Source organism: Diabrotica undecimpunctata, chromosome 2 (assembly GCF_040954645.1).
Source record: "Diabrotica undecimpunctata isolate CICGRU chromosome 2, icDiaUnde3, whole genome shotgun sequence".
NCBI classification, from domain to species: domain Eukaryota; kingdom Metazoa; phylum Arthropoda; class Insecta; order Coleoptera; family Chrysomelidae; genus Diabrotica; species Diabrotica undecimpunctata.
Window position 1 is genome coordinate 27,695,378 of NC_092804.1, and position 12,511 is coordinate 27,707,888.

The 12,511-nt window shown below is 36.2% G+C and overlaps 2 long non-coding RNA genes across 2 annotated transcripts in view; one reads left to right on the forward strand and one right to left on the reverse strand.

Moving 5' to 3' along the window:
• The window catches only part of LOC140434367 (uncharacterized), a 1,119,986-nt gene that overhangs the window by 1,007,430 nt on the left and 100,045 nt on the right, over positions 1 to 12,511 (forward strand). The gene's annotated exons all lie outside the window — the stretch shown is intronic.
• LOC140434369 (uncharacterized) overlaps positions 3,253 to 12,511 on the reverse strand; it is a 48,314-nt gene continuing 39,055 nt past the window's right edge. The window contains exons 2-3 of the long non-coding RNA XR_011950050.1: positions 3,504 to 3,838; positions 3,253 to 3,321 (exon numbers count right to left, since the gene is read on the reverse strand). This is a non-coding gene — a long non-coding RNA (uncharacterized lncRNA). The remainder of the gene's footprint in view (positions 3,322 to 3,503; positions 3,839 to 12,511) is intronic.

The window sequence follows — 12,511 nt, forward strand, 5'->3', positions numbered from 1 at the left end:
GCTAACCTGAGAGCATGGTATAAAAAGACCTCAACACAGCTATTTCGTATAGCAACCAACAAAGTTATCATAGCCAGTATGATCGCCAACGTTCAGGCACCCTGAGAAGAAGAATAGGAATCCTACAATAGTATAGGAAAGATATAACATCGTAGGATCTAGGATCCTGAGTTTTAACCTTGCTTAAGCTTATGCTTCTTCAAGGAAAGGGTACTCCTCTTTTTTTTCTAGGAGTAGTGGCGGGGAGTGTTGAGTGATGTTCGAGTGGAGAAGTAGTGGATTACTAAGGAGCAGGGGGTCAGAAGGTGGCGTGCCTGTGTAGGCGATGTTTCTGAAGCGCACAAGAGGAATTTGGGTGAACTTTGCCAAGCATGCCAAGGAGGTACTTTCAGGGGTTAAATAAATAAATAAATAATAGCTTTATTACCCAACAGTTTCCCATTTCTAGGGTAAAAATTTAAGATACATTTTTAATTAGTATACAATCATTAGTAGTTGATACAAAAAATATCAAGTAAAAAAATAAGTGCAAAAAATAAGTAGGTGAAAAACAAAATAAAGAGTGAGAACAATATAATTAAACAAGTCACTACGTATATAAGAAATAAAAAAAATTACACAAAAAAAAATTAACAATCTAATGTACTCCATAAACCAGTGCGGTATCAACCAGATGATTAATTGAGCATGAGAAAATATCACAATGGTTGCATATTTTGTTATAATTATTGCACATAATATAAATGGGTGACTTCAGTAACATATTTTTTCTTACCAAATGGTACCCCTGGCTGGTAACCAGGGGTTACCAGCCATACAATGGAACGGCTCTTGATCAGCGTTTTTGGTGTGCAGTGTTAACTGCGATATTTGATGGGGGGTTGATTCTAGAATTTTAAAATACTCATCAGGGAGTGTTGTTGGACCAGCCAAAGAAGTTTGGCTGAAGGGAACGGAAGTTTTCTTTGAGGAAGCCTGGTGAGTATTTGCTCTGGGCGATTGCATGGAGTCTTTAATATTCGTTTGGCTCTGTTGTTCGAGCCGGCAATGGTTCTAAGGACATAGCTCCTGCTGAGGAATAGCTGTGTTATATTAGCCAGTGTATGTATGTGCGCTGATGGGTAATGCCAGCTCACTCTTATACAGGATCTAAAAATTTTTCGTTCGGTAGCTATGATGGTGTTGATTTCATATGGTTTGAGAGAGGCGTAGATGCATGACCTGTATTCGATGATGGGTCTGATAAATGTCTTGTAGGTGTGTAATTGTGTTTTAGATGCCGTCCCGCCCCATTTGCTGGATAGCATCGTAGTAACTTGATTTTTATGGTTTTATGGCCGTAAATCACGGCATTGGAATAGCTTAGCCATTTTTTTAAATGCAGATCTTGCTGCTCCTCCGCTGCTTCTCCGATGTCCTCCGAAGCTCGGTGGCACTCATAAGTCCAATCAATGAAGGTAAAATACAGCGTAACTCTATAATTTTCTGAGCTTGCACCAATTTACATCCAAATTTGGCTATAGGTTCTACTTAGTATCTACTTAAAAGTTGACCCTGTATCGTAGGATGATTTTACCCTGGGTTTACATTGTGGGGATGCCACTACTTGTCAAAAGATAAATTTGTTTTATTAAAAATAACATCGGGACTAAATATATATTAACTAATTTTAAAGAACTTTTGTCCGATATTCTTTTTTCTGAAAATCAATATTATTTGACTCATTGGCAAATGAAAATCAATTTTTTAACAAAAAAAAAACACTTTTTCAAACGGTTTTTTGTGAATTACTCAAAAAGTATGTATTTTTTTAATTACTCTTATAACAAATGTAGCTTATAAAAAAACAAAAAGAATGGTTGACTTATGATAACTGTAGTTCCTATACAACCATAGAAATTAATTATTGAAATTTGGTTTTTCTTCGTCAAATGTCAAAATTGAAAGTTTCAACGTGAAATATGAAGAAGCCAATGCATTTTTCGTGAAAATCATATAAAACCGTTTTTGCAGTGTTTGAAAAAATTTTTATTTTTATTTTTTATTTAAGTCTCTAGCACTAATGACACAAATAAGGTTAGTCCGATTTTTTCAGCGACAAAAAACGTGAAAATCGCCCAATCATTGCCACCCTAATTAAAAATAATCGTTACCCCTTTATAATTCACTTTAATAATGCACTTACAGTATGCTTTAGAAGTTTGGCTAATTTAAAAAGCTCAGGTTTAAAAAAATTGAGTTTGAAGTGAGAGGAGAATTTATGTATTTTTACCAAAAAATCCCTTTCTTGTTAAATAAATCAAAAACTATTAGAGATACGCAAAATTTTGTAGAGTACACAACTGCAGCTTTTCTTTTTCTATGTGTAGTTCTCTAATGTAGTTCTTATTAACGTTTTAGACTTACTTCGTCAATTTTGGCCTAACCAACAATCAATGTACAATCAATCCATGTACAATTTTAGGTTTATGACATTCTTTGATTGTTGGATCTAAAGTAAGTCTAAAACATTAATCACATAAAAACTTTCATCAACCATCGACTTCGAGTTTTTTATCGAAGTTAATTAATTTTTCTTCATTTAAAACAACGTTTCTTGGCTTATTTCAGATGCCCCTGAAGATGCTCTTGGAAGCGAAAGTACTTGTTCAAGATTTAATTATTAAACCGTGCTCGATATCTGCCTTGTATTTGATCAAAGTTTTATTTTTTGTTCCTCTTGTTTATTATTTTTTTTTTTCCTCCTATCTACCCTTATGTCATATTATCGTCCTATCCGTTGCCCGTTTTCTATGTTAGAAAAGTTGCTTAAAGGCACATTAAGTGTAAAAAGTGTCCCACATTTAATATTGTAGCAAACTGTATAGGGGGCTCTTAATTTATCGTAGCGAAAGTACTTGGGCAAGATTTAATTATTAAACCGTGCTCGATATCTGCCTTGTATTTGATCAAAGTTTTATTTTTTGTTCCTCTTGTTTATTATTTTTTTTTCCTCCTATCTACCCTTATGTCATATTATCGTCCTATCCGTTGCCCGTTTTCTATGTTAGAAAAGTTGCTTAAAGGCACATTAAGTGTAAAAAGTGTCCCACATTTAATATTGTAGCAAACTGTACAAGGGGCTCTTAATTTATCGTGGCTTGTGAAGGGTAGCTCTTTTAGACAGCAGACTCAGTAAAACTCGATTAAATTAAATAATAATATATTCGAAACAAAATAAGTAATAAAATAAAATTATATCTCAGATAATATGTACAATTTAAATAACAATCCTACGGCGACAGTGTCAACGCACGGCTCGATGACCTTACTGTTTAATACCTGCGAAAAATAAAATATAATTAATGTCATAAAAATTGAAATTAAACTACGGTGTGTTAATACATAAATGCTGAAGAGAAGGAATGATGTTTTAGAGGTGAACGGATCGATCAACACTCGGTCCGGGCACAGGTACAGGCATAGGAAGTGACTAATCAACACTTAGCCAGATCAACACTCACCGGTAAGGAGCTGCCACTAGATCAACACTTTAGCAGAAGCGGTTGGCCTTCGGTCAACACCCTAGGGCCAGTGGAGTTGCTCCCAGATCAACACTCTGATAGAACTGCGGACGGTTGATCTTCAGTTAACATCCAAAGACCTGGTGGAGTTCCCACTAGATCAGCATTCTGGCGGAACTCCCTTCTCTCTGGCAGAGTACTGTTTTATACCGTTATCGGCATTCCATTTGCTTTAGCGCGTATCGATGGAAGTGGAACTCAGAAGCGGTGGGAGTGGGTGTGTACGAAGCGTTGGCGGGTCGGTTACGATAGCTGGCGATACACATCGTTACAGGCTAAAACAATCCAAAGTTATTTAAAAAATAAAACCAATTACCTTGTGAACTGTCAAGGTGATAATTTCGAACACTGCTCATCGAACATTTGACCAAACACCTGGATATTCCGATTTTCACATTAGTTATGGTTCGATTTTTATTTTATATTGATTAGCACAAAAGAATATACGTTTTAAAGTAAAAACAAATAATAAGCTCGTAAGAAGTCATAAATAATCTCACGTCAACCATTTTTCTATTTATTAAATAAATTGCAGGAATACACCATAACAGCTGTAATCTAATTGACTACAAAATAATCGTTCACCCAATTAAACCATGCAGCAGGAGGTCCGGTTCTGGAGGGCTTCTAATTCGTGACGTGTTTTCTTATGACTCAGTTATCACGATCTGATTGAAGATTATTTTCCTCTCATAGTGACCTATGACATTGTCTCTATACTGCAGGAATTTTGTTTACGAGACTCGTTATAAGCCACCAGTTATCTGATAACAAAGATTTCGATCGAATCGTATTCGCTTCCTATACGTAACGAATTTGATATGTTTAATGATAATCGCAATAAAATTTATAGTTTGTGAAAACAATCAGTATTTTAAACATGAACTCCGCAAAATTATTATTTACCAATATTCCGTAACAAAAGGAAAAAGCTTCCGACATAAGTATAAATATGTTCGTCATTACCATAACCGTTTGTTTTATTGCATAACAGTTTTTAACATAACAGGGGAAATTTTTTTTTTAATTTAGCTGAGCGATGATTACAACAGACGCTCCAGTAAAAACGTACCTTTAACGAGACAGTAATAACAATGGTCTCCAAAATAACAGGTAAAGCAATTGGACCAGATAATATTCCTGGGAGAATGTGAACAGATTTATTTAATAGAATTATGGAAATAGGGCAAATGCCAGACGAATGGAGAAGCAGTATATTAATACATGTTTAAAAAAACAAGGGAGATATATAACAATGTACAAACTACCAAAAATTAGCTTGGATTTATGCAAGGAAGATCAACAACAAATGTAATTTTCACTATAAGGCAGCTGATGGAAAAAACATTGATCTTCAGAAAACGTTCGATAGAGTTCCTCGAGTGTTTGTGCGGCACTCAATAGAAGAAATAAGTTCCTGGTAAATATCCGTGCCTTTGTATAAGCCTGATGGAAGGTGTAATAAATAAAACAAATACTAGATTGAGTAATTGTATAAGCAACAAGTATATTAACTTCACATGCCAGTAACTTAACCTAACAACTGTCTCTAACCTAATAACCTGTCTTGTCACCCTCTGTCAGGCCATCTTGTTACCAACATGAATAATAATATGATTGTCACTTAACTGGGTATCATACAGCCTTATCAATTTCTTTATATTGAAGATTATTTTTATACAAAAAAACAATAACCTTACTTTTATGTATCGATTGCGAAGATGGAAACTTGTATAATGTTTAGTCACTCTATTGTCCGTTACTCATAAAATAGGTCAGTCAATTATTGGGTGAAATTCTTTTAAGTCTGTTATCTCTGATATTTTGACGCGTAGCAAACATATCACACAAATAGATTATAACTAAAACAGAAATAAAATTATGAACAACCAAGTTGTCAGTTTTTTTATTTTTCTTTGAGTTTAGTTAATTATATTTTACACATTATTTAGTGCCCTAGTGAACATTTTTCAGAAAATATGACCTTGTGTCTTTTTTGCGCTGTTTTTATTTATAATTTGAATATTAACGATTGCCTTGACGACAATTTGATCCAATATCTATGCAAAATTAAGAACTCTCTTACCAAGTGCATTTACGACTTGTTTACTGCCTTTCTTAACCGCCGTTTAATGCACTTTTATTACTTTATGAGGATTTTATCGAGCAGTTTATGGATTTATAAGGAATTAAATGAATTTCAACTTCCAGACTGATAAAATAATTACGGAAATTAATTGTTTTGATGGCAACTCAATTGCTCACTATAAATGACACTTTTAGATGCGATAATTTAAAGTGATACTAATAATAATAGGTTTTTAATGCATAACTTATTAAGTGTATTAAAATTATCGTCATAAAACTCATAAAAGCTTGTAACGAAATTATTTTGCCTACCTCAGGGTAAGAATATGGGGTAGAAAATTGGGGACTGAAACTATGGGGGCGAAGATAGGATAAGCAAAATAAACGCTACTATGCGAACGGTACTCAGGGGGTTGTTGGAGAGCTGGGGTCGTGGATAAGTTGAAATAAATGGGTTGGATTGGGGTATCTACACAATAAATGAAATAAAGGGGTTCTTACACAAATCTCCTGGACACTTGGCAAATAGGGACAACAAGAAAAAGAACTTCTAGCTATTTGAAAGGAAAGGACGCCGCTTCGAAGAATCCTAAACTTGCCGGATTTAGGAAAAATATCCCTAAAATAAAAACACATAAAAGGGTTAGGAGATTATTCTAAAATAAAGCAAACAAAGTAGTTCAGAGAAATGGAATAAACATTTATTTCTGTCTCAAACAAACAGTTATCAAACATATAAGTGGTATAAAAAATATATTATATAAATAGTTGCCAAATACAGGATAAAAAAAAAACTTACATGTGTCCGTTTACAAACTCCGTTTACAAATAGATTGGAGATACTACAAAACTTACAAATGTTATCGCACAGAGATTAACCTTTTTTTAAACAAACAAAACAAATGAATATCGAAAAGAACAAAGCTAGCTGTCATATCTTAACATTACATAAAAAAAAATTAAAATGACAGCTGTTAAACCATAAAATTTACAATTTATTAAATATTACAATTCCTATAAATTTTAACGAAAGCAATTATTGTTTTAGCAAAAAAATGTCTGTCTTTACTTTTAAATTAATATGTTAAATATTACCTTGATTTCACTGTTTCGCACTTAACTTTCAAAAAAACTTGTTAACATCTATGGGACTGGAGCTGCAAAGGACATAACTCTCAACTTGAATAAAAATAAACCATTTCCATACGTAGGCAGAAACGATTGGAACAGAAACTTGATGGAGGAAATCAAGCTGTCGACGGGGACATTCTATATAAACATTTTCCAAATTTCATCAGTGCCGGTGTACTCCACAAATCTTATGGGTGATTACTGTGATCTAAACTGCCACATTGCATAGAGTATCATCACCTTAACCGGTCTTAAGATATTACACAAAAAAAATTGAATCGACTCGCGATTCAAAATCTCTTCTGTCTGCTCTGCTTGGGGCTTAAAAGTCGACTCCTCGATGCCTTACATTTTACAAATTTCAACGCAAAATAAATTTCCCTTTACGTCTCACAGCTAGTTTTTGCCTACAAACTTAAAACAAACAATCTACCCTTTTTTGACCTCGTTTTTAGCAACGAACCGACAAAAAATTTCTTGAGTATTTACTTTTAAATTGGTTAACTGGAAATTTTTTACCTCACAATACATACAGAGAATAGGGGAATATTAATGTAAACAAAGACAAAAAAAATATTCTCAGTTAATACGTCTTAGAAAAACCGTATACCTGACTTGCAATGTTATATTAGGGGACTCGAAACAACTTTTAAATATTCCAGTTTATTGCGTTTTAACGACAAAAGACAGCTGAATACCAAAACTTGATATTTAGAATCTCAACTTAAAATGCCATAATATATTGATCGTTTTAAAATTCATTTGCAAACAGAAAAAAGAAAATATTCCACCAAATTTAAAACGCTACAAGCTATTGGCCTGGAGTTTTGTACTGGAAGAAGCGTATTTTTTCTTTTTCTTTAAGTGCAGTGTCCGCTGCAAACGTTGTCTATTAACATAGCAATTCTAATCTTGCTTCCTCCTCCTTATTCCTTGAGCCCTTGTAAGGACGTGGTGCCACTCTAGATATTATTGGCTTACTGCCTCCATTTGGTTGCGATCCTATGCCATATGGACGGCTTCATTTGGTCTGCCCATGGAGTTGGAGATCTTCCTCTTGGTCTGCAGCCTTCTACCTTTCCTTCTACTACCAATAGTTCCATGGTTTACTTTTTTTAATAGCCTGTCTTTTATATGAAGCTCTTCCAGAATTGATTGGGAAGCATGTCCCTATTATTGCATGTCCAGGACATGCATAGAATTCTTCTATAAACCTTTCGAAGGCTTCGATCTTATTCCTATCGATTTTCTTGAGTGTCCATGTTTCAGCTGCGTATGTATCAATGATAAAAAAAAGGGCATTTACTAACCTGAGCCTACTATATCTCGTTATTGTTCGGTCTTTCGATATTTTAATCAGTTTAGCTGTTGCTGTTCGGGCCGTTGCTAGTCTATGATTTATTTCTGAGGAGCAATTACCATTGTTGGTTATCAGAGAACCCAAGTATATAAATCTGTCTACCACTTCGAAATTCGCTACTGGTAGATTATTACTTGCTCTGTCTACGATCATTATTTTTGTTTTTCCGGTGTTGATCTAAAGTCCTGATCTGAAGATCTTCGCTTATGCGGCTTAGCCTAGTGATGGTAATTATTTTGACTTGCTTGTATCTTGCTTTTATTTAATCGTTCGACCGATGTGAGTCCAAACCACTTCCGGAGATTCCGGAGCCACGAGTATCTTCTGCCTGGCCCTCGCCTGCTGCATATTTTTTCCTGGATAATCAATTAAAGTAGACGGTACTTATTGTGTCTCAATATGGCCTAGATATTCAAGATTTCTTGGTTTAATTGTGCTCACGATTTCTTTCTTCTTTCCAATTCTGTAAATTACCTCTGTGTTGGTGACATGTTCGGTCCAGGATATACGAAGAATGCGTCGGTACACCCACATTTCGAATGTTTCTAGTTTTTCATGAGCGTCTCTGTCAGCGTCCAGGTCTCCACACCATATAGTAAGATCAGAAAATTGTATTATTTAACTAGACGTAATTTTTAAGACAACTTCGCTGAGAACTTTTCAATAGTCACAGGCGAAGGACTATTCAACCTGACTCTCGAATACATCATAAGACAGCTGAATATCGGAAGAGGTAATCTCCTAACAAATAATTCAATATTCATTGCCGTCTATGCCGATAACATCAGCATTATGTCTCGCGGAACGGAAGAGATGGCAAAAATATATTCACAATTAAAAACAGAGGTAAAAGAGACCGGTTTAGAAATAAATATTCAAAAGATAAAAAAGCCAACACAGACAAGAGCTAGGAGAAACAGATGCACAGTTGAATTAGAGGACAATATTGAAACTGTATTGACGTACTAGTATTACAAAAAGTAATATAGAAGGGACAAGGAAATATTAATAAGAAAAATTACACTGTACTAGTCAGGAGAAAACAAACGACAAGGGAAAAATTGTACAGCATTTATTATAAAATAAGAAACAGAGTTATAGAATTCAAAGCTATAAATGGACGAATGTCATATATAAAAATAGAAAATAAACATAAAATAAACAAATTAATATAACAATAATAATCACCCATAGAAAATGCACTAGAAAATGATAATATTGAATTATATTATTTAAAATTTATTGTAATTCCGTACGAGCTAATTAAAACATTATTAAGAAGCATCTACAAGCTTTTTTTTTCGTCTTTATAGAGGGGTGGTCTGGAATCGTACTCGCAGCGATAGTTCCCAAGGTACTTTAAAATGCCCTCTCGTCGCCGAGTCTACGCCGAACGCCTACCTGCTAAACCAGACCCTCCTCTGTCATCCAGCGATCCGGAAGCGGAATGGCCGCTGTAAGGCCGGCATCACTTCCGAATCACTACCTTTATTCATTCATTCTCCATTTATACACATCCACACTCTATTCATCAGCAAGGAGGTTCCCTGTCTCGTTCCAGGTAGCGCGTAGAAGACACTCATCACTCCTAGTTTGGCACTATTTCCAGATGGGCATTTCCTCCTTCCCCACAGTCTGACTCGCGCATTCCAACTCATACAGTGTGGACCCACTTTTCTAGCTTCACCTTTCAGCATCATTCACTCTTACCTTTAGCGTTGGTTTAGCAGGCTTTCTTCCTCTTCCTTTTTATTGATCACTGCACGGATATAGCTGTGTACGTTAGTCCAAACTAATTTATTTTCAATCATTCTCTCAATCATTTCTCTCACTGTAACAAAATTCGCACCTGTCTCTCTCTCCATTCTGTTCCTTTCCACTATCCATCTGCTGCAATATAACACCGTATGTGTCAGTGTCCGAGTATCCACAGTATAGGCATTCATCTGTATCAGCCTTTCCGATCCTATAGAGGTAGGCCCTAAAACACCCGTATCCTGTGAACACCTGCGTCAGGAAATAATCCAGTCGCCTGTGGCCACAGTCCACCCAATCTCTTATGTTCGGGATCAGCATTTTTATTCACTGTGCCACATCTTCCGTGTTGTTCCATTCTTCTTGCCATCTTTCAACTGACCTTTCTCTTTCCTGTCTTTTCTCAGCCACAGTAAGGTTTGGACCTCTTGTCTCCTAAAGCTCTTTTCTTTTTACCGCCAAAACATGCAACGGAACACATCCAGTGATGGTCGATAAGGCTGCCGCAGACACAGTCCTGTAGGCGCATGCCACTCGCAACAGACTTGTTCTGTCTACTCGTGTCATGAGACTCCTATAGGCAGTTATCTCTACCGCCTCGCTCCAGACTGGTGCCGCGTAGAGGACGATCGACTGTACAACACCGTGTAAGACCCTCCTCCTTTCGGATTTGGGTCCTCCAATGTTCGGCATCACCCTCCCCAACGCAGCCGTACTATTCGCAGCCTTCTGGACCACCTCCCGCACGTGCTCTCCCCATTTTCCATTCTGGTGCAATGTCACTCCTAGATACTTTACTTGTTTCTTAGGTGTTAGACATGCTCCCGCACATTTTAATTCAATATTTTGTCTGTTCCTTGTCCCCTTCAGAATGATGGCTTCGGTTTTCTCTGTCGCAAGTTTCAGTCCGTGCTGCGTCATCCATTTCTTTACGACGCAAGCATCTACAAGGTAATAGTTAGAATAGGGGAAGGAGAAGAAATGTCCGAGAATTGGAAAGAAGGTAAAATTAAACCAACATTTTAGAAAGGAGAAGCAACAAACATTAACAACTGTAGAGAAATATCTCTAATGACAACATATAGTCATATAGTATTTTCTCACAGAGAAAAAAATTGGTGACTACCAGCCAGGATTCAGGGAAGGCAGATCCACTACAGATGCGATCCACATAATTACACACACAATAGAGAATTACCACGAACATAACATAGAACTTCTACATTTTCTTCGTAGACTTCAGACAAGACTTTGACTGTATTCGTAGAAATAAATTATTTAATGTAATGAAAAATCAAGATACGCCGGCAAAGCTAATCAGATTAACAAAAATGACTATGGATAGATCTCGAGCTAAAATAACATCAGAAGAAGGTAGCACAAACTTAATTGCAATAGAAACAAGAGTGCGACAAGGCTATTCCTAGTCAACCACACTATTCAACATAGCAGTAGCGGTAGACTTGTGATCAGTATGGATTAAAACTCAACGTTAAGAAAACTAAATATATGATAGTTAGCAAACAAAATTATATACAGGATGACGGTATAAAAGTCGGAGATGCCACACTGGACAGAGTAGAGAAACTCGTGTATCTCGGCAGTGATATCAATGAGAGCTGGGATCCAACCGCAGAAATTAAAAGCCGAATAGAACAAGCCCGAGCTGCCTTTGTAAAAATGAGAAACGTACTTTGCAGTCACGATCTTAGCATTGACCTTAGAGTTCGAATGACATCTTGCTACATCTTTCCTGTCCTGCTGTATGGAGTGGAAGCGTGGACTCTAACTGAGGCTATCCTTAAACGCTTGACAGCCTTTGAAATGTGGGTATACAGACGACTACTGAAAATAAGCTGGGTCGACAGAGTTAGAAATGAGGAGGTCCTTAGACGGCTGAACCAAACAACACAACTGGTCAATATAATAAAGAAACGCAAGCTGGAATACTTCGGTTACATTATGAGACACCCTGAAAAATATGATCTTTTACATCTGATCATTCAGGGAAAGATCCAAGGTAATCGTGGTCCTGGTAGAAGAAGAACATCATGGCTAAAAAATCTAAGACAATGGTATGGAAAATCAACTACATCGTTATTTAGAGCTGCTGCCAATAAAGTCACGATAGCGAATATGGTAGCCAACATGGTATCCAACGATCGATAACGGTCATGGAACTAGAAGAAGTAGCGCTAGAAGGAACAGTCAAATCTAGCAAAATTAAAGGAGCTATAGCCCACTCGTCAACACAAATAATACCATATCGATGGTGAAGAATGAAAACCTTCTATGCAAATTTTTACTGGAATTATGTTTTTTGTTGCGTTATAATCAGTTAGCCGTGCAGACGACGTGGACATTATAACAAGAACTAGGGCGAGAACTGCGGAAATCCTAACCGAGCTAGTAGCAGCAGCAGAACGAATGGGGTTACAGATAAATCAAAATAAAACCAAATTTATGGCGACTAACACAAACACAAGAGCTGGGAATGTTGACACAAATTTAATCATCAATGACCAAAAGAGATCTAGGGACATCGGTTAACCCCAATAATAACACATCTGAGGAAATAAAAAGGCGAATAATAATTGCAAACAGGTGTTATCAT